Source organism: Schistocerca americana, chromosome 3 (genome assembly GCF_021461395.2).
Source record: "Schistocerca americana isolate TAMUIC-IGC-003095 chromosome 3, iqSchAmer2.1, whole genome shotgun sequence".
In the NCBI taxonomy this organism is placed as follows: Eukaryota; Metazoa; Arthropoda; class Insecta; order Orthoptera; family Acrididae; genus Schistocerca; species Schistocerca americana.
Window position 1 is genome coordinate 482,975,693 of NC_060121.1, and position 17,588 is coordinate 482,993,280.

A 17,588-nucleotide genomic window follows, 5' to 3' on the forward strand; every position below is an offset into this window, starting at 1 on the left:
TTATGTTTGCTAATTTTTCTTTAACGGTACTTTTTTAATGATTTCGTTTCTTGTTACTCTCTCTACAGAATCTAATGCTTTTTAGAATTCAGTTAATGATTCTTTTATAATTTTCCCCTGTAAGATTCTGTGGTGAATTGTTGATTATGCTTTAAAAACTGTTCCGTGTAGGATTTCCTTTCTGAAAACCACACCGTTATTCTTCCAGCGGTTTATCTAAAGCTGTGTCAACTCGGTCCAGAAGATTTTTTGATAATATTTTGTATTTCACTAGCAGAACTAACACTCTTCTGAAATCGTTGGCATTTTGTTTGTCTCCCTTTCTTATGAAGCAGGTGGAGTAATGGTATTTTGCAAGCTTCTGGTATTCTCTGTTTTCCAAATGTCCCAAAAAGCACGTGTAGGTAGGTAAATGTCTTAAAATGCTTGGTTCTGCCCTTTTCAGTAATTCGTTTGTAGTCCTCACGAATTGCTTCGTTGTTATTGACTTTCATGACGGATTCGCGAATTTCTAGCGTTGTTCGTGGCCAAATTTCCTCAAGATATGCTGACATTCCTGAATATAACTGGACACTTATTATAATTACAATTATTATCATTATGTCATAGAATGCGAAGTACCGTTTGAAATGCATGCACCTGTCAGTAGTTTGCACATACTCAGGTACGAGGGCCATTTGGTAACTAAGGCCCGATAGGCCGCGAAAAGAAACGAGAGAGAAAATCCGATAAAACTTTGTGCACATGTATTGGGCAGTGTGTCTAGTATGCCTGTCGATCGCGTGACGTTGGGCTCTTTAGTAATGAGCACATAAAGATGCCTAGACCAAAAGTATCACCTGCGAAGTATGAGTGCCCGCAGTGAGGTTGAGCCTGATTTCATGCAACCCCACATAACGTACCTGTCATGCAGTTCCTTCTTCATGACACTTTTCAAGCGCACACTGCAGAGGGAGGCAAAGAGGACGCCGTTACAACGTTTTCAAATGGCTCAAATGGCTCTGAGCACTATGGGACTCAACATCTGTGGTCATCAGTCTCCTAGAACTTAGAACTACTTAAACCTAACTAACCTAAGGACATCACACAACACCCAGTCATCACGAAGCAGAGAAAATCCCTGACCCCGCCGGGAATCGAACCCGGGCGCGGGAAGCGAGAACGCTACCGCACGACCACGAGCTGCGGACCTCTGAGCACTATGGGACTCAACTTCTGAGGTCATCAGTCCCCTAGAACTTAGAACTACTTAAACCTAACTAACCTAAGGACATCACACACATCCATGCCCGAGGCAGGATTCGAACCTGCGACCGTAGCGGTCGCGCGGTTCCAGACTGTAGCGCTTAGAACCGCTCGGCCACTCCGGCCGGCACAACGTTTTCGATGGGAAATATCTGATCAACCAACTTACATCCCGGACTTGGCTCCTTTGACGTTCACGTCTCCTCGTATGAACTGCTGACTGTGAAGACAACATTTTGACACAGATAATGAACTGTAAACCGGCATAGAGAAGTGGCGGAAAGCACTGGCGGCTACCTATTATGAAGAGGGTGTTGGAAAGTTGGTACAGCGTTACGACAGATGTCTAAGTCGGGGTTCTGAGTATGTAGAGAAGTAGCAGGAAGGCGTATCGAACTGTTTCAAATAAAACATTTTTGATTTTCACTGTGGTTTCCATTTCCTGACCAATCGGATCTTACTTTCCGAACAGTCCTCTTAAAAGGACAGATGATTGAAATCACTTTGGGATCGTGACAGTGAATACTCAGTATAGCTTTACAGCGTTTAGTACCGACCTTCCTGAAACATCGACAAGAACATATAGTTGCCTGGTGTCGATCTGCAGCCGCTTACGCGGATTTGAAATTCAGTGCAACACGAACATGGAAAAGATAGAAAGGTACTACTGCGTTAGAGCTGACTTGCCAGTAATTAAAGCTGTGACGTAATTGAATACTGCCAGACCGAAGCGGAGTGGCGAGGAAATGAAGAAAAGCAGGCCGCGTCGAGCCTCGTCGTGGCATCAAAAGAATCACGCGCCCTCGGCGGGAGCAGGTACTCGCCTTGAAATGGAGCGGGAATGTGTGTCAGCCAGCCAGGTAGCAGGCGCTCCTGCCAAAGGCAGCGCCCGTTTGATCCGCGCGCGTCCACTCGCCCCCCCACCCAAGCTCGGTGGTCGACCCCCCTCCCCAGCAGCTCCGCGGCCTACCGCAGCGGCCAGGAACGCATCCTCGCCACTTATCTCGCAGGACCCCGAACTCGACGCGTCTCGACCATGTAGTGGCCACAGCGCTACAGTGTTTGTGTGCTTTTGTGAACTTCACAGACTGGCGATCACGTCGTCTCCCTTTTCCATTCCGCCGTCCGAGAATCAGTTCACGGAGGAGGTATCTCGTAGTTACTTGAACTGTGCATCAGAACAGCTAGCGGCCGCTGGACGTTGTGGTTTCCTGGCGAGTGTAAGTCCCCGCGTACAGTGCGCTGTTTGTGTTGTGCTTGTGTGTGTGTGGTTCACTGCTAGGCATACTTAGGGCAGCGCTGCTAGTGCGTGGGCGGCGGCCCGCCCTACCTCACCAGTGTTTTCTTTGGAACGGCCGCTATCGCTGATCGTAAAGCGACAAACTGCCCCACCAGAGGAAGCGGCCAATTAGGACAGCTGTTCGCTCCAATTTATGTGCCTCCTACGCACGCGTGCCGCGCAGAAAGCTGCTCTGTCGCTCCCGCTTTGTCACGCGAGCTCTTCAAGTTGCAAATTACATTAATAGCCACTACTGTCGACGGCCAGTTACTGGTTTGGGTCGTCTGTAACGTTAATCATTTATGACAAGAGCAGCTGAACACGACCATGTTTCTCTCTCCCCTCTTACTGTTAGTTCGCAGATGCTACTAATTCATCTTGAAATGTAAAAGACACAAACACATGTTCCACTTTGTCCTAGTATGTAATTATTTTGTTAACAGTTTTCTATTACTTGTGCTTACCACTTATGCACATTATGTCACATACTAACGCACGATATGCCGCATTTGTTCAGAAACCAAAATTAATTAACTATCTGAATGTAAATGTGTGTCGTTATGTTTATCTACCTAGGATATTTATATGACGTGAACGTGAAATAATAACAAAAGTACACGTTTATGTTTAGCTGCCATAATATTTATGTAGGTGGACGCGAAATAAACAGTTATAGAAGACGTGAATCATGGACTACAGCGTTCACAAGAAATGGTTCAAACTCAGTTTCAGTCCAAGAGTAAACGGTTATCGATCGAGTGTGGCATGATGTGCAAACATGATTCACTGCAAATTACTGCGGTGATGCGTTCTGATCCAGTATATTTCCAATCGTCAATTATAAAAATACGTCATAATAAAGCAAAGAACTAGTCTGTTCCACCAAAAATGTGGTACTGTAACAACATGACACAGAAATTCTTTCTTAAACATTGAGCTCTAGTAATTCCCAGCTATTATTCTTGTTAGTTACACTGTTTCATTTGCTGTTAAACATTCATCAGAAACTTCTCATTACTCTTCATAACTAAAAAAATTAAAATATTCGTTTGATAGTTTCGGTCACAGAAAAGGGTGAAATCGAACGTGAAGACAGTGTCTATACCACATGTAACATACTCGTAAGCATCTTTCTGAAAGTATCTTATTCAATAATTTTTCGCTGAACTGAGTACAAGTAGTTATCCATTCTAGATGCTCGTATTATCCGAGAAAAATGGCGAGTTCACCTTTTTACGAGTTACCGTTTTCATCGCAACTTCGGGTTATACTAAGGTTTACACCACAATTCCTTTGATACTACAGAGTTCCTTTAGAGTAGAGTGGTCCAATCTTTTAGCTAATCTGGGGCACATTGCATGAAGAGTATTTTAGAGGCCATATACAATATTCTGAACACCAACAATAATCGATGAGGAAAAGTAAAGGGGGACGGGGAGGGGGGCTTGGGGGCGAGTGTACCAGTGAGAGAATATGGCGGGAGTTTCAGATGTAAAATATTCAGTTTATCATAAATTTAGAGAAATGGAATTTTATGGACCTTTTTTTTTTTTTTTTTACTTCTTTTACCGATAATGTGATAGACGTTCACTTGTCGGACGTTTACATTTGGTTTGAGCCGCGGGTTGGACACCTCTGCTTTTGAGCTTGTCGCGATGTTCATGCCAACATTTAATCACAGCTGCAGTGCTTCACACCAAACTGAGTGAATTACGAATAGTGTTTGCTGTTGGTTTCATCGCCGTCATTGGTATGTGATAGATGCTTCTTGAATTACGAAATTTTGCCAAAATGTCTCGTTGTTTTGCACTAACTTTACGTCTTACTATGCCCAAGACATGAAAATTCTCTTATTATGAAAACCATCGCATAAACGATTACCCGTTCTCTTGGTTTTACAACTGGAGCTCTCCCAGAAAGTATCTTTCCATGGACTGGTTACACCGGGTACTAGTTCGTCGAAGGGAAGTTTTTGGTTGTTCCACAAATCCATATACCTATGCAAGATTTTATGGAGGGTTCTCTGATACCACAGTCAATGTATAGTCGGTTGAAAGAAAACAAATGGGATTGTTGTATCTTTACACTTGTACACCCCCGTAAGAGGTTCGAGTCCTCCCTCGGGCATGGGTGTGCGTGTCGTCCTTAGCGCAAGTTAGTTTAAGTTATATTAAGAGGTGTGTAAGCTTAGGGACCGATGACCTCAGCAGTTTGGTCCCATAAGACCTTACCACAAATTTACAAACTACGCTTGTAAGCTTCGTTGACAAATTATGTCATACACTTGTACATCCTTCGTAAAAGACATCATGAACTCGGTAACAATAATAATGTAACGGCACTTTGTTTCCCACACTATGGATTTGGCCTTTAACTTCAAGTACACCTTGCAAACCACGGTAAAGTGTATCATTAGGATCCTTCGCATCGTTTCCAGTCGGGCTTTGTCCTACGAAGTCTCTTTCGGATAGCGTAACGAATTACTATATGGCTCCATAGTTGCCAGTATGTATATCTTTGTTTTAGAATATGTACTACAGATGTACAGTTGTGGACAAAACGAGTGAGACCCCTCGCCTTTTCGTTATGCTGATCCGCACAGCTTTGAAGTCTGCTACACAGCATAACAGGCACGGCGACGAAGTGCTACCAACATACTATGCACAGGCTTGGAATTGAAAAACTATCCGAACTTTGTCAGACTGTTTTCAGTCATGTGTAAGACTATATTAACGCTGAATAGTGTGTTAAACACAACACATAAATATAAAATATAAATGAAAGAAGAAACGCTAACTAGTGAACTGTACAAATAAAAATGAATTCCAGCTTATCGAGATAACATAACTGTTTTAGTAAGACAAAGTACCCCACATCGCTACGAATTAGCAAAATATTACGCGCATTCGGCCACGAAACGGTCTGTGTCATCGTTCAGACCAGTCACACTAGATTACCGTTGCTGACATACCATGAATGTGTACAAATTTAGCAGTGCTTGAAGATTCATAACGAAATTCTGTTAATGGTGAAAAGGGTTTCAGCGGGCGCGGTGGCCTAGCGGTTCTAGGCGCTTCAGTCACGAACAGCGCGGCTTCTTCAGTCACAGGTTGGAATCCTACCTCGGGCATGGATGTGTGTGAGGCCCTTAGCTTAGGTAGGATTAAGTATTTCTAGGTCTAGGGGATTGATGACCTGCCGGCCGGTGTGGCCGTGCGGTTCTAAGCGCTTCAGTTTGGAACCGTGTGACCGCTACGGTCGCAGGTTCGAATCCTGCCTCGGGCATGGATGTGTGTGATGTCCTTAGGTTAGTTAGGTTTAAGTAGTTCTAAGTTCTAGGGGACTGATGACCTCAGTAGTTAAGTCCCATAGTGCTCAGAGCCATTTGAACCATTTTTTTTTTTTTTTTTTGATTGATGACCTAAGCAGTTTGGTCGCGTAGTTCTTAGAGCCATTTTTTGACCTTTCGCGTTAATTTTCTTTACATAAACGACCGTATCTTTAGATTGCGTTGACATAGAAGCTCACTTTTTTACACCACCAAGAGACCGTATATCGCAGGAAGTGCGACACATTTCCGCTTATTACGTCTGCCCGTACTCGAGGTAAACGGGTTTCAAGGGTTGGGTAGACAGATAGACGGTCAAGAAAGTGAGACTAGTAGGGTTCCATTTTCACCGATTTAGGTGACGAAATCCTAACAACGAATGAATAACTAACCCTACTCTTTATTCGAAATGTTATAGTTGCAGTTGATACATCAGCATGTTAATCGTACTACGCTTTCGATTCAAATCACGTTTACAGGAATGCAAATAAAATCCATTTGCCTATACCCGTGGTAATTCAGATCTCAGTATTAATGCAACCGCGTTTTAGAAGTGAGAGCATTCCCATTCCTAGCTAGCTTAAGAAACCCTTCGGCTAATGAACGTTTTCTGGCTGTGGTGAGTCTAATGGAGAATTCGAAACATTGTGGAATATGTTTGGCAGCTATGTCGCCGTTTATTTCCTGGGGTGGTGCAGAATTATCCTACTAAATTTATTCGATAATTACAGTATTTTGTTATTTCGATAAACATCCCGAATGATCGTCACATAAGCGGTGACATAAAGGTAGAAAACTCATTTTTTTTGAGTCCAGAAATCTCTATAAAACAAAAACTTCAGATCATTTTGCCATTTTCATTCCGAAATTGCCGGCTTATTCATGTCTGGGGTATTAACAGAGGGCTGTTTGCCTGGGTTGTCTGCTAGTGTAGTGAAAGGTGTTAGCTACTGCAAGGGAGGTCTGGTTTGTTTTCGGTTCTAATCTTGATGGAGGCCGATAGACTATCAGTAAAGCCATTTTAAGAAATTCTCGCGCCCCCAATGCGTTTTATTGCTACCTTTATTCTGAACCGGCGTCTTGTGTGGATGTTAGTAGTATGAAACTCTTGTAGAATTTCATACTTGTTACTGCCTACTTTTTCCGCCCCTGTCAATAACTGAATTGACTTAAGTGTGACAACGACTGATTTTTAACAGAATTTCGTTATGAATCTTCACGCTTTGTAAATTTGCACACTTTCATGGTAGTTCAACAACGGTAATTCAGTGTGACTGGTCCGAACGATGACACAGACCGTTTCGTGGCCGAATGCGCGTAATATTTTGCTAATTCGTAACGATGTGAGGTACTTTGACTTACTAAAACAGTTGTCTTACCTCGATAAGCTGAAATTCATTTTTATTAGTACTCTTCATACTAATTTGAGTTTTGTCTTTCATTTATATCTTATATTTCAGTTTCAACACACTAATCAGCGTTAATATAGTCTTACATATGATTAAGAACAGTCTGACAAAGTTCGGTTAGTTTTTCAATTTCACGCCTGTGCATAGTATGTTGGTAGCACTTCGTCGCCTTGCCTGTTATGCTGTGTAGCAGACTTCAAAGCTGTGTGGATCAGCATAACGCAAAGGCGAGGGGTCTCGCTCGTTTTGTCCACGACTGTACGTAGCACAATCGTCAGTAGTCTATCGTGAGCGGTGAGCCTTTATAATTGTTATCATCTCCGAAATACTCCTTCACTTTCAAGATCGACCGGCTTAAAACATGACAGCACGTCTTCGGATTCATTCGATCTTCATCTTTAACGCTCATGATCGAGGATCACAAAAATTGAGCACTACTACCGAACGTGCTGGCGTAGCTTAGCCATGGTCTCGTAGAAAGACAGGATACAGTTTAGCAGTCTGTCAATATCCACATCACAACACACGAGATTCGGGAAGAGGGATTCAGCGCCATCATCTTGCTATCCAGACTTGTGGTTCTTGCGGTATACTGAAATTATATCAAGCTAAAAGCGGTTCCTTCGAAAAACTTACGGTGCATTACTTCTTCAGTGCAGCTAGTGAGCAGACAAGAATTCCGTAATTAATAAAATATAGAGGAAGGATCCAATATTCCCGCTACCTGAATTCCACGATTTGCTCTTCAGTTTAAACAACAACTACCTCTATTTGAGCAGATGGGTATCCTGCACTTCGGAGAAATAACTATGGAAGTTTTCATTCTCGTTTTAGCTGTTTCAGTGAATTGTGAGCAATTTAAGAAGAGCTCAGACAGACTCTTAGATTCAGTTAAATAACGTCAGTTCTGGTTCCATATAAAAAAAACTGACAAGAAAGCCAAATGAAGACAAGTGTTCACTCAGAACAAGATGGTAGAACGACATAATGGTCGAATAAACATATTGCACTCAATGTCAGTAGTTTAGAAATATCTTTTCAACAAATGTACTTAGTAAAAGTTGTTGATAACATACTTTCTTTTCTTTCAGCACTTTTTCGTCATACTTTTGTTAGTTAGAGTGTTGAGATAATAATTTATCTGTTTTAAAATTTTGTAATAAAATGTAATACAACTCTTTAGCTCAAAATCGTTATACTTCAACAACATGGCTTACTGACCTGTTGCGGTGAGTGGCCAACAGGAAATCACAAGCCTGTTGATACTTTTGCAGTTCGGGTACTGGCAGTAACGGAAGTTGTGGGTAATTTGTCGACTTCGGACGTTGAGCACGTAAGAGTTGCGGGATTCATGTGAAATGGGGCTAGTGCTCGGTCTCTAATGACAACGCAGTCCACTTTATAACGCAGGTTACAGAGCAACGAACCGTTGACATCGAAGTCATTTTATAGGTGAAATTTGGGAAGAGGGGCGACAAGCCATGGGATTTTTCTGGGGTAACGCTAAATCATTTTCCGGTCAACACCTTATGAAAAGCTTTGGCTCATTCCTTCCTCTAATGACAACGCATTCGACCCAATCAGACATGAGATGAGCTAATAGAACTGAAGCTGTGATCGTGTGTCGAGAGTCGTGCCTGGCTAGCTCAATTGGCAACTACATTCCCAACGAAAGGCACACTCCTGGGTTCGATTCAAGTTCCGGCACACATCTTTAATCTACTCCGAAGTTTCGTACCTCAGATTTATTTCACCAAGTCTGAATTACCCATTTTGTCAGCATACCATAAGTCGTTTCTACTTTATATCACTTCACAGCATTACACTTAGGCATTCAATCGATGTTGCGAAGTCAACGGCATAGCATTCCTAAGCAGTCATTTGTTTTTCCTCTAACTCATGCCAAATTTTTTCCACTAGCGAGCCGCCCCGGCTTCGCACAGGTAGGTCTACTATCAAGACTCGACCAGTTTCTAGGCATTTTTATTCATAAACAAAACTAAATCAAAATTAATAAGTAGGCACCCAAATTACAATTCAAACTCAATAAACGCGTTTTTCCTATGCCAGAAGTCAGATATAAATCAAGAATCGAATAAAGCAAAGCAATTTCGTTTTTAATACACAAAGCGGAGTCAATAAATCCGTATATCCTTGCCAAGTCAATTCAGCGTTAGTTTGTATTCGTCAAGGTAAGAATACGGCACTTATTTCTGTCACTAACGTAAACTTTCAAAAATACTTCTGCCACTGAGGTAAAAAAGAACAGTTACACTGCCCTCTATAGGTGCTTTGTTGTACTACGAAACTAGTGCCGTCTGTTGGTTTTTTCGTGTACTACACCGTGATGATCGTATCACTGAGGTAAACATCCGAACTACTAAGCTGAGAAGACTCGTGAAACTTTAAATTAGATAGCTTTTTCTTCTTGATCCGATTTTAGTGACATACAGCCTATAAGAACATGTTGACCCAAGATGAGCTCAAGATACCCATAAAAATCCCATGAAAATTTGACTAGTTGTTTTGAACATTAGCGCGTTTAGACAAAGGTTAAAAAATAGTCTTAATTTTATTTATTTTTTTACACTATGCATCACCTGAAGTTTTTGGCAAATATTTTCACTGCACCGACACAATAGTTTTACAGTTTTATTATTTGTATGGATTTACTCGTAAGCTGTCGTTTGTTACCCGAAGTTGTTTTTTTTTGCGTTGTTCTAAATTTTCGTCCAGTTGATAAAAAACATTCTAAAGGCAAGATCGCACTAATGTCTCTTTATTTAATATAACCGGTTAAGACAAACTTTGCTGTCATCTTAACCTTAAAAAATATTTTCGTCATGAAACGCGTTTATTTTAAGTTGAACCTCACACAAATTTCGACCTCACGTGTAAACACGTTTCACAACAAGATTTTTTTAAGGCCTGGAGATGACAGGAAAGTCTGTTCTGTCTTCTCAAAACGAGAAAATTCAGTCGTACATTTGAGTAGAAGCTGTGCGAGACCCCTCCTCCCCCCCCCCTCCCCCCACCCCCCACCACCATCACAGGCCTTTCGCGTATTGGACCGTACTACTCACACCAAATTAGCGACACTGTTCGTGTAGTAACGGCTGTTTTTCAGTCGGAAAACACCAGCCAAGTCTACGACACTCTTGTCACGTGAGAAATCGGGAAACTCACGTGCCCGTATCATTTGGTTCGCAGTAACAGAAGGGCACAGCCCGAGACCGTGCGCCGGCGGGGAAAGTTCCGGCGCGCTGCCCCGCGCCGGGGTGCCACTGAATCAGTGGCCTGGCAGCAGCTGCGGCCCGGGCTATTTGCGTCCACTTGACTAAGAGTGGCTGCGGCTCGACCTGCCCGCCGCACAGTAGCGGTCGTCTGCCTCGCAAACCGGAATACCATTTCGCGACTTTCATTCGCACCTGTTTCCAATTCAGTCATAAAATATTTCTCATATTTCAGGACAGCCAAGAGGTCCTCATACATAATTATTTACTTACTACCGGCTTCAATCTTCTTATAACCTACCGATATCATCAAATTAGTTACCGTCTGAAGATGACCAGAAGAGCGAAATTCATAGCTATTAATTGTTTACCAGCAGTTCCTGGTGGTTTGAAACACATAGTCACGCGTATCGTATACTGAGGTGACACTAGTCACACTGTGTGCATACATACAGTAAGAAGAAAAGGAAAGACGGAAAACTACGTTTAACGACCCGTCAACATTGGGGTTGTTAGAGACAGAGAACAAGCTCAGATTTTGTCAAGGATGGGGAAGAAAATTGGCCGTGTCCTTTCAAAGGGAACGTCCCGCCTGGAGCGATTCAGAAAAATCTGGATGGCCGGACGCGGGTTTGAACTGTCGTCCTCCCAAATGCGGGTCCAGTGTGCTAGCAACTGCGCCACCTCGCTCGGTCATGTGTACTTATGGTGGTAGTATCGCGTACGAAAGGTATAAAAGAGCAGTGCATTGGCGGAAATGATACATGTGGAAAGGTTTCCCAAGTGATTATGGCCGCGCGACGGGAATTAACAGACTTTGAACACGGAATGGTAACGGAGATAGACGCATGAGACATTACATTTCGGAAATCGTTAGGGAATGCAGTATTCGGAGATCCACAGCGTCAAGATAGGGACTGCAAGTGCTGTGTTCGGATGCAGGCTGAGTTGGCATCCCTTCGCTCCCAGCTTCAGGCCGTGTTGGCTTCGGTCACACAGCTTGAGGCTGTTGCCAATGGGCATCACTGTGGGGGTCCGGATGGGGGTTTGTCGGGGACGGCCAGCTCGTCCCACGCATCCCCTGATCGGGCTACGACTGTGGTTGCCCGGGATACTGCCCGCATTGAGGCTGATCCCTCACCTGTGGTAGAGTGGGAGGTCGTTTCAAGGTGTGGCAGGGGGCGAAAGACATTCCGGAGGGCTGAACGGAAAGTCTCTCCAGTTTGTCTGACGAACCGGTTTCAGGCTCTGTCTCAGGCTGATACTGATCTTCGGCCTGACATGGCTGCTTGTCCTGTTCCAGAGGTTGCCCCTCAGTCTGCAAGATCCGGGCAGTCGCAGAGGGTGGGCTTACTGGTAGTTGGGAGCTCCAACGTCAGGCGCGTAATGGGGCCCCTTAGGGAAATGGCAGCAAGAGAGGGGAAGAAAACCAATGTGCACTCCGTGTGCATACCGGGGGGAGTCATTCCAGATGTGGAAAGGGTCCTTCCGGATGCCATGAAGGGTACAGGGTGCACCCATCTGCAGGTGGTCGCTCATGTCGGCACCAATGATGTGTGTCGCTATGGATCGGAGGAAATCCTCTCTGGCTTCCGGCGGCTATCTGATTTGGTGAAGACTGCCAGTCTCGCTAGTGGGATGAAAGCAGAGCTCACCATCTGCAGCATCGTCGACAGGACTGACTGCGGACCTTTGGTACAGAGCCGAGTGGAGGGTCTGAATCAGAGGCTGAGACGGTTCTGTGACCGTGTGGGCTGCAGATTCCTCGACTTGCGCCATAGGGTGGTGGGGTTTCGGGTTCCGCTGGATAGGTCAGGAGTCCACTACACGCAACAAGCGGCTACACGGGTAGCAGGGGTTGTATGGCGTGGGCTGGGCGGTTTTTTTAGGTTAGATGGCCTTGGGCAAGTACAGAACGGGCAACAGCCTCAACGGGTGCGGGGCAAAGTCAGGACATGCGGGGACCAAGCAGCAATCGGTATTGTAATTGTCAACTGTCGAAGCTGCGTTGGTAAAGTACCAGAACTTCAAGCGCTGATAGAAAGCACCGAAGCTGAAATCGTTATAGGTACAGAAAGCTGGCTTAAGCCAGAGATAAATTCTGCCGAAATTTTTACAAAGGTACAGACGGTGTTTAGAAAGGATAGATTGCATGCAACCGGTGGTGGAGTGTTCGTCGCTGTTAGTAGTAGTTTATCCTGTAGTGAAGTAGAAGTGGATAGTTCCTGTGAATTATTATGGGTGGAGGTTACACTCAACAACCGAACTAGGTTAATAATTGGCTCCTTTTACCGACCTCCCGACTCAGCAGCATTAGTGGCAGAACAACTGAGAGAAAATTTGGAATACATTTCACATAAATTTTCTCAGCATGTTATAGTCTTAGCTGGAGATTTCAACTTACCAGATATAGACTGGGAACTCAGATGTTTAGGACGGGTGGTAGGGACAGAGCATCGAGTGACATTATACTGAGTGCACTATCCGAAAATTACCTCGAGCAATTAAACAGAGAACCGATTCGTGGAGATAACATCTTGGACCTACTGATAACAAACAGACCCGAACTTTTCGACTCTGTATGTACAGAACAGGGAATCAGTGATCATAAGGCCGTTGCAGCATCCCTGAATATGGAAGTTAATAGGAATATAAAAAAGGGAGGAAGGTTTATCTGTTTAGCAAGAGTATTAGAAGGCAGATTTCAGACTACCTAACAGATCAAAACGAAAATTTCTGTTCCGACACTGACAATGTTGAGTGTTTATGGAAAAAGTTCAAGGCAATCGTAAAATGCGTTTTAGACAGGTACGTGCCGAGTAAAACTGTGAGGGACGGGAAAAACCCACCGTGATACAACAACAAATTTAGGAAACTACTGCGAAAGCAAAGAGAGCTCCACTCCAAGTTTAAACGCAGCCAAAACCTCTCAGACAAACAGAAGCTAAACGATGTCAAAGTTAGCGTAAGGAGGGCTATGCGTGAAGCGTTCAGTGAATTCGAAAGTAAAATTCTATGTACCGACTTGACACAAAATCCTAGGAAGTTCTGGTCTTACGTTAAATCAGTAAGTGGCTCGAAACAGCATATCCAGACACTACGGGATGATGATGGCATTGAAACAGAGGATGACACGCGTAAAGCTGAAATACTAAACACCTTTTTCCAAAGCTGTTTCACAGAGGAAGACTGCACTGCAGTTCCTTCTCTAAATCCTCGCACAAACGAAAAAATGGCTGACATCGAAATAAGTGTCCAAGGAATAGAAAAGCAACTGGAATCACTCAATAGAGGAAAGTCCACTGGACCTGATGGGATACCAATTCGATTCTACACAGAGTACGCGAAAGAACTTGCCCCCCTTCTAACAGCCGTGTACCGCAAGTCTCTAGAGGAACGGAGGGTTCCAAATGATTGGAAAAGGGCACAGATAGTCCCAGTCTTCAAGAAGGGTCGTCGAGTAGATGCGCAAAACTATAGACCTATATCTCTGACGTCGATCTGTTGTAGAATTTTAGAACATGTTTTTTGCTCGAGTATCTGGTCGTTTTTGGAAACCCAGAATCTACTATGTAGGAATCAACATGGATTCCGGAAACAGCGATCGTGTGAGACCCAACTCGCTTTATTTGTTCATGAGACCCAGAAAATATTAGATACAGGCTCCCAGGTAGATGCTATTTTTCTTGACTTCCGGAAGGCGTTCCATACAGTTCCGCACTGTCGCCTGATAAACAAAGTAAGAGCCTACGGAATATCAGACCAGCTGTGTGGCTGGATTGAAGAGTTTTTAGCAAACAGAACACAGCATGTTGTTATCAATGGAGAGACGTCTACAGACGTTAAAGTAACCACTGGCGTGCCACAGGGGAGTGTTATGGGACCATTGCTTTTCACAATATATATAAATGACCTAGTAGATAGTGTCGGAAGTTCCATGCGGCTTTTCGCGGATGATGCTGTAGTATACAGAGAAGTTGCAGCATTAGAAAATTGTAGCGAAATGCAGGAAGATCTGCAGCGGATAGGCACTTGGTGCAGGGAGTGGCAACTGACCCTTAACATAGACAAATGTAATGTATTGCGAATACATAGAAAGAAGGATCCTTTATTGTATGATTATATGATAGCGGAACAAACACTGGTAGCAGTTACTTCTGTAAAATATCTGGGAGTATGCGTGCGGAACGATTTGAAGTGGAATGATCATATAAAATTAATTGTTGGTAAGGCGGGTACCAGGTTGAGATTCATTGGGAGAGTGCTTAGAAAATGTAGTCCGTCAACAAAGGAGGTGGCTTACAAAACACTCGTTCGACCTATACTTGAGTATTGCTCATCAGTGTGGGATCCGTACCAGATCGGTCTGACGGAGGAGATAGAGAAGATCCAAAGAAGAGCGGCGCGTTTCGTCACAGGGTTATTTGGTAACCGTGATAGCGTTACGGAGATGTTTAATAAACTCAAGTGGCAGACTCTGCAAGAGAGGCGCTCTGCATCGCGGTGTAGCTTGCTCGCCAGGTTTCGAGAGGGTGCGTTTCTGGATGAGGTATCGAATATATTGCTTCCCCCTACTTATACCTCCCGAGGAGATCACGAATGTAAAATTAGAGAGATTAGAACGCGCACGGAGGCTTTCAGACAGTCGTTCTTCCCGCGAACCATACGCGACTGGAACAGGAAAGGGAGGTAATGACAGTGGCACGTAAAGTGCCCTCCGCCACACACCGTTGGGTGGCTTGCGGAGTATAAATATAGATGTAGATGTAGAAGAGTGCCTCAAGAATAACACATTTCACGCAATGCCTCTCACCACTGAGAAGGCAATGGCCGACGGTCTTCACTTAACTATCGAGAGCAGCGGCGTTTGCGTATTGGTGACAGTGCTAACGGACAAGCTATACTGCGTGAAATAACCGCAGAAATCAAAGTGGGACGCACGACGAAAGTGTCCGTTATGACAGTGCGGTGGAATTTGTCGTTAATGAGCTATGACAGCAGACGACCGACGCTGTGGTAACAGCACTACATAGTCTGCAGCGCTTCTTACGGGCTAGTGGCCATATCGGTTGGACGCTAGACGGTTGGAAAACCGCTACCTGGTCAGATGAGTCCCGATTTCATTTGGTAAGAGTTTATGGTAGGGTTCGAGTCTGGGTCAGACTCCACGGATCCATGGGCCCAAGTCGTCAACAACGCGCTGTTCAAGCCGTGGTGGCTCCACAATGGTGTGAGCTGTGTTTAGATGGATCATTGACTGGAAATATGTTCGGCTACTTCGAGACCATTTGCAGCCATTCATGCACTTAATGTTACCAAACAGCGATGCAATTCTAATGGATGACAACGCACCACGTCACCAGGTCACAATTGTTCCGACTGGTTTGAACAACATTCTGGGCAATACGAGCGAATGATCGTCCAATACGAATCCCATGGAACATTTATGGGACATAATTGAGAGGTCATTTCGAGCACAGAATCCTACATCGGAATCACTTTCGCAATGATGAACGGCTATATAGACAGCATGACTCAGTATTTCTGCAGGGGGATTCCAACGACTTGTTGAGTCTGTGCCACGTCGAGTTACTGCCCTATGCCGGGCAAAAGAATGCCCAACGCCTTATTAGGAGGTATCTTATGAACCCTGTCATCTCATTGTATGTACTAGTCAAATGCGCGTTGAATACTGAGGATGCATACACAGCTGAGAAAGACGGAATGAGGTAATTAATATGGCAAGGAGCAGTGGTCTGTGCAGGTGCTAACTGCGGTGGTGGAAGACTTAAGCCGAACTGGTTTTGTCAAGGAGGTACACTAATGATCGCCATTTGACTGTACCCGAGAGGTACAGTATTCTCGGGTAGGCGACACTGTGGGCGGTCGTCACCAGACGGAGGAAGTAGCGTTCCAACCGTGAGCTCATGGCATGAGTGAGTGTATCACGTTCTGTATGGCTACATGCACAAACATTACAACTGTCACGAAGTTCATTGTTGCGCCGTCTGCTAGATTATTTGAAGTTTCACCCATATAAATTGCAGGTGGTCCAGGAGTTGAGAGGCAAGACAGACATACCTGCAATAACAACGATCAACCATCGTCTCTCTAACAATTGCTGATCTCCGGTGAAGCAAACTTATTCGTGACTGGATATGTCAATACGCATAACTTCAGGTACTGCTCTCAGAAAAATTTACAACGTTTGCATTAAGTACCCCAGGCGACTTCAAAAGTTGTGGCATAGTGTAAAGTTTGAACATAGTAGATTATCCGTCTCGCACTATGACGCAGGACGTTCGCAACAGCGAATGTCAGCCGCTACTGCGAAATGCTGCAGAATTTTCTTACTCTGGAATTGCAGGGAAGAGCGTTGCTAATAACATATAGTTTCGACAAACTGGTCCAACGATTCACACCGAGTGCCAAAGTAAGGTCATACTCTAACAAACATCTGTGTTATGCCTCGCTTCAGTGATATGACCGCCGCATTCCCAAAATTTAACAGCTTTGTATTCCTTCACCTCTGGTTGCAAATGATCTTCACCAGTCATTTGCAGACAGTTGATTAACTTAATACTCTCATTCGCTGTCAAATAAGCACCATTCCGCACGTTATATTGTGGCGTGTTAGGAAGCCTTTCGCTGACGCATTCAGCAGCGCATCAAGACAAATGGAGGACTTCTGCAACGAGTTACACACTTCAAAAATCGTTTTGCAACACCTCGTTTTCCCAGAACTCGTGACGACAGACGTTGACTGTGGATATTGTATCACAGATACAGCCCTTTTGACTGTTCAGAGACGATACTAAATCCGCTCAAAGATGTAAGCAACTACGTACGAGTAGCGCCTATTAGATGGAGGGAGTCCGACAGCCGATCACTTCCAGTCATTCCACCAGGAAGGAGGTACACGGCTCGTGTTGTCTGTAGTTCAACCATGCCTAGACGGTTAAAACCGCGGCTCGATCGCGTCCGTAATATTACTGTGTGCCAGGAAGGGCTATCAACAAGGTAAGTGCCCAGGCGTCTCGGAGTGAACCAAAGCGATGTTGTTCGGATATGGAGGAGATACAGAGAGAGACAGG

The 17,588-nt window shown here is 44.3% G+C and overlaps 1 protein-coding gene across 3 annotated transcripts in view; it reads left to right on the top strand.

The window, feature by feature from the left end:
* Positions 1–2,225: 2,225 nt before the first annotated feature.
* Positions 2,226–17,588, top strand: part of LOC124605816 (RING finger protein nhl-1) — a 286,175-nt gene continuing 270,812 nt past the window's right edge. For 2 of the 3 annotated variants that reach the window (XM_047137730.1, XM_047137732.1), the window contains exon 1: positions 2,226–2,465. The gene's annotated coding sequence lies outside the window, so the exon portion shown is untranslated. The remainder of the gene's footprint in view (positions 2,466–17,588) is intronic. The other variant, XM_047137733.1, reaches the window with a different exon arrangement.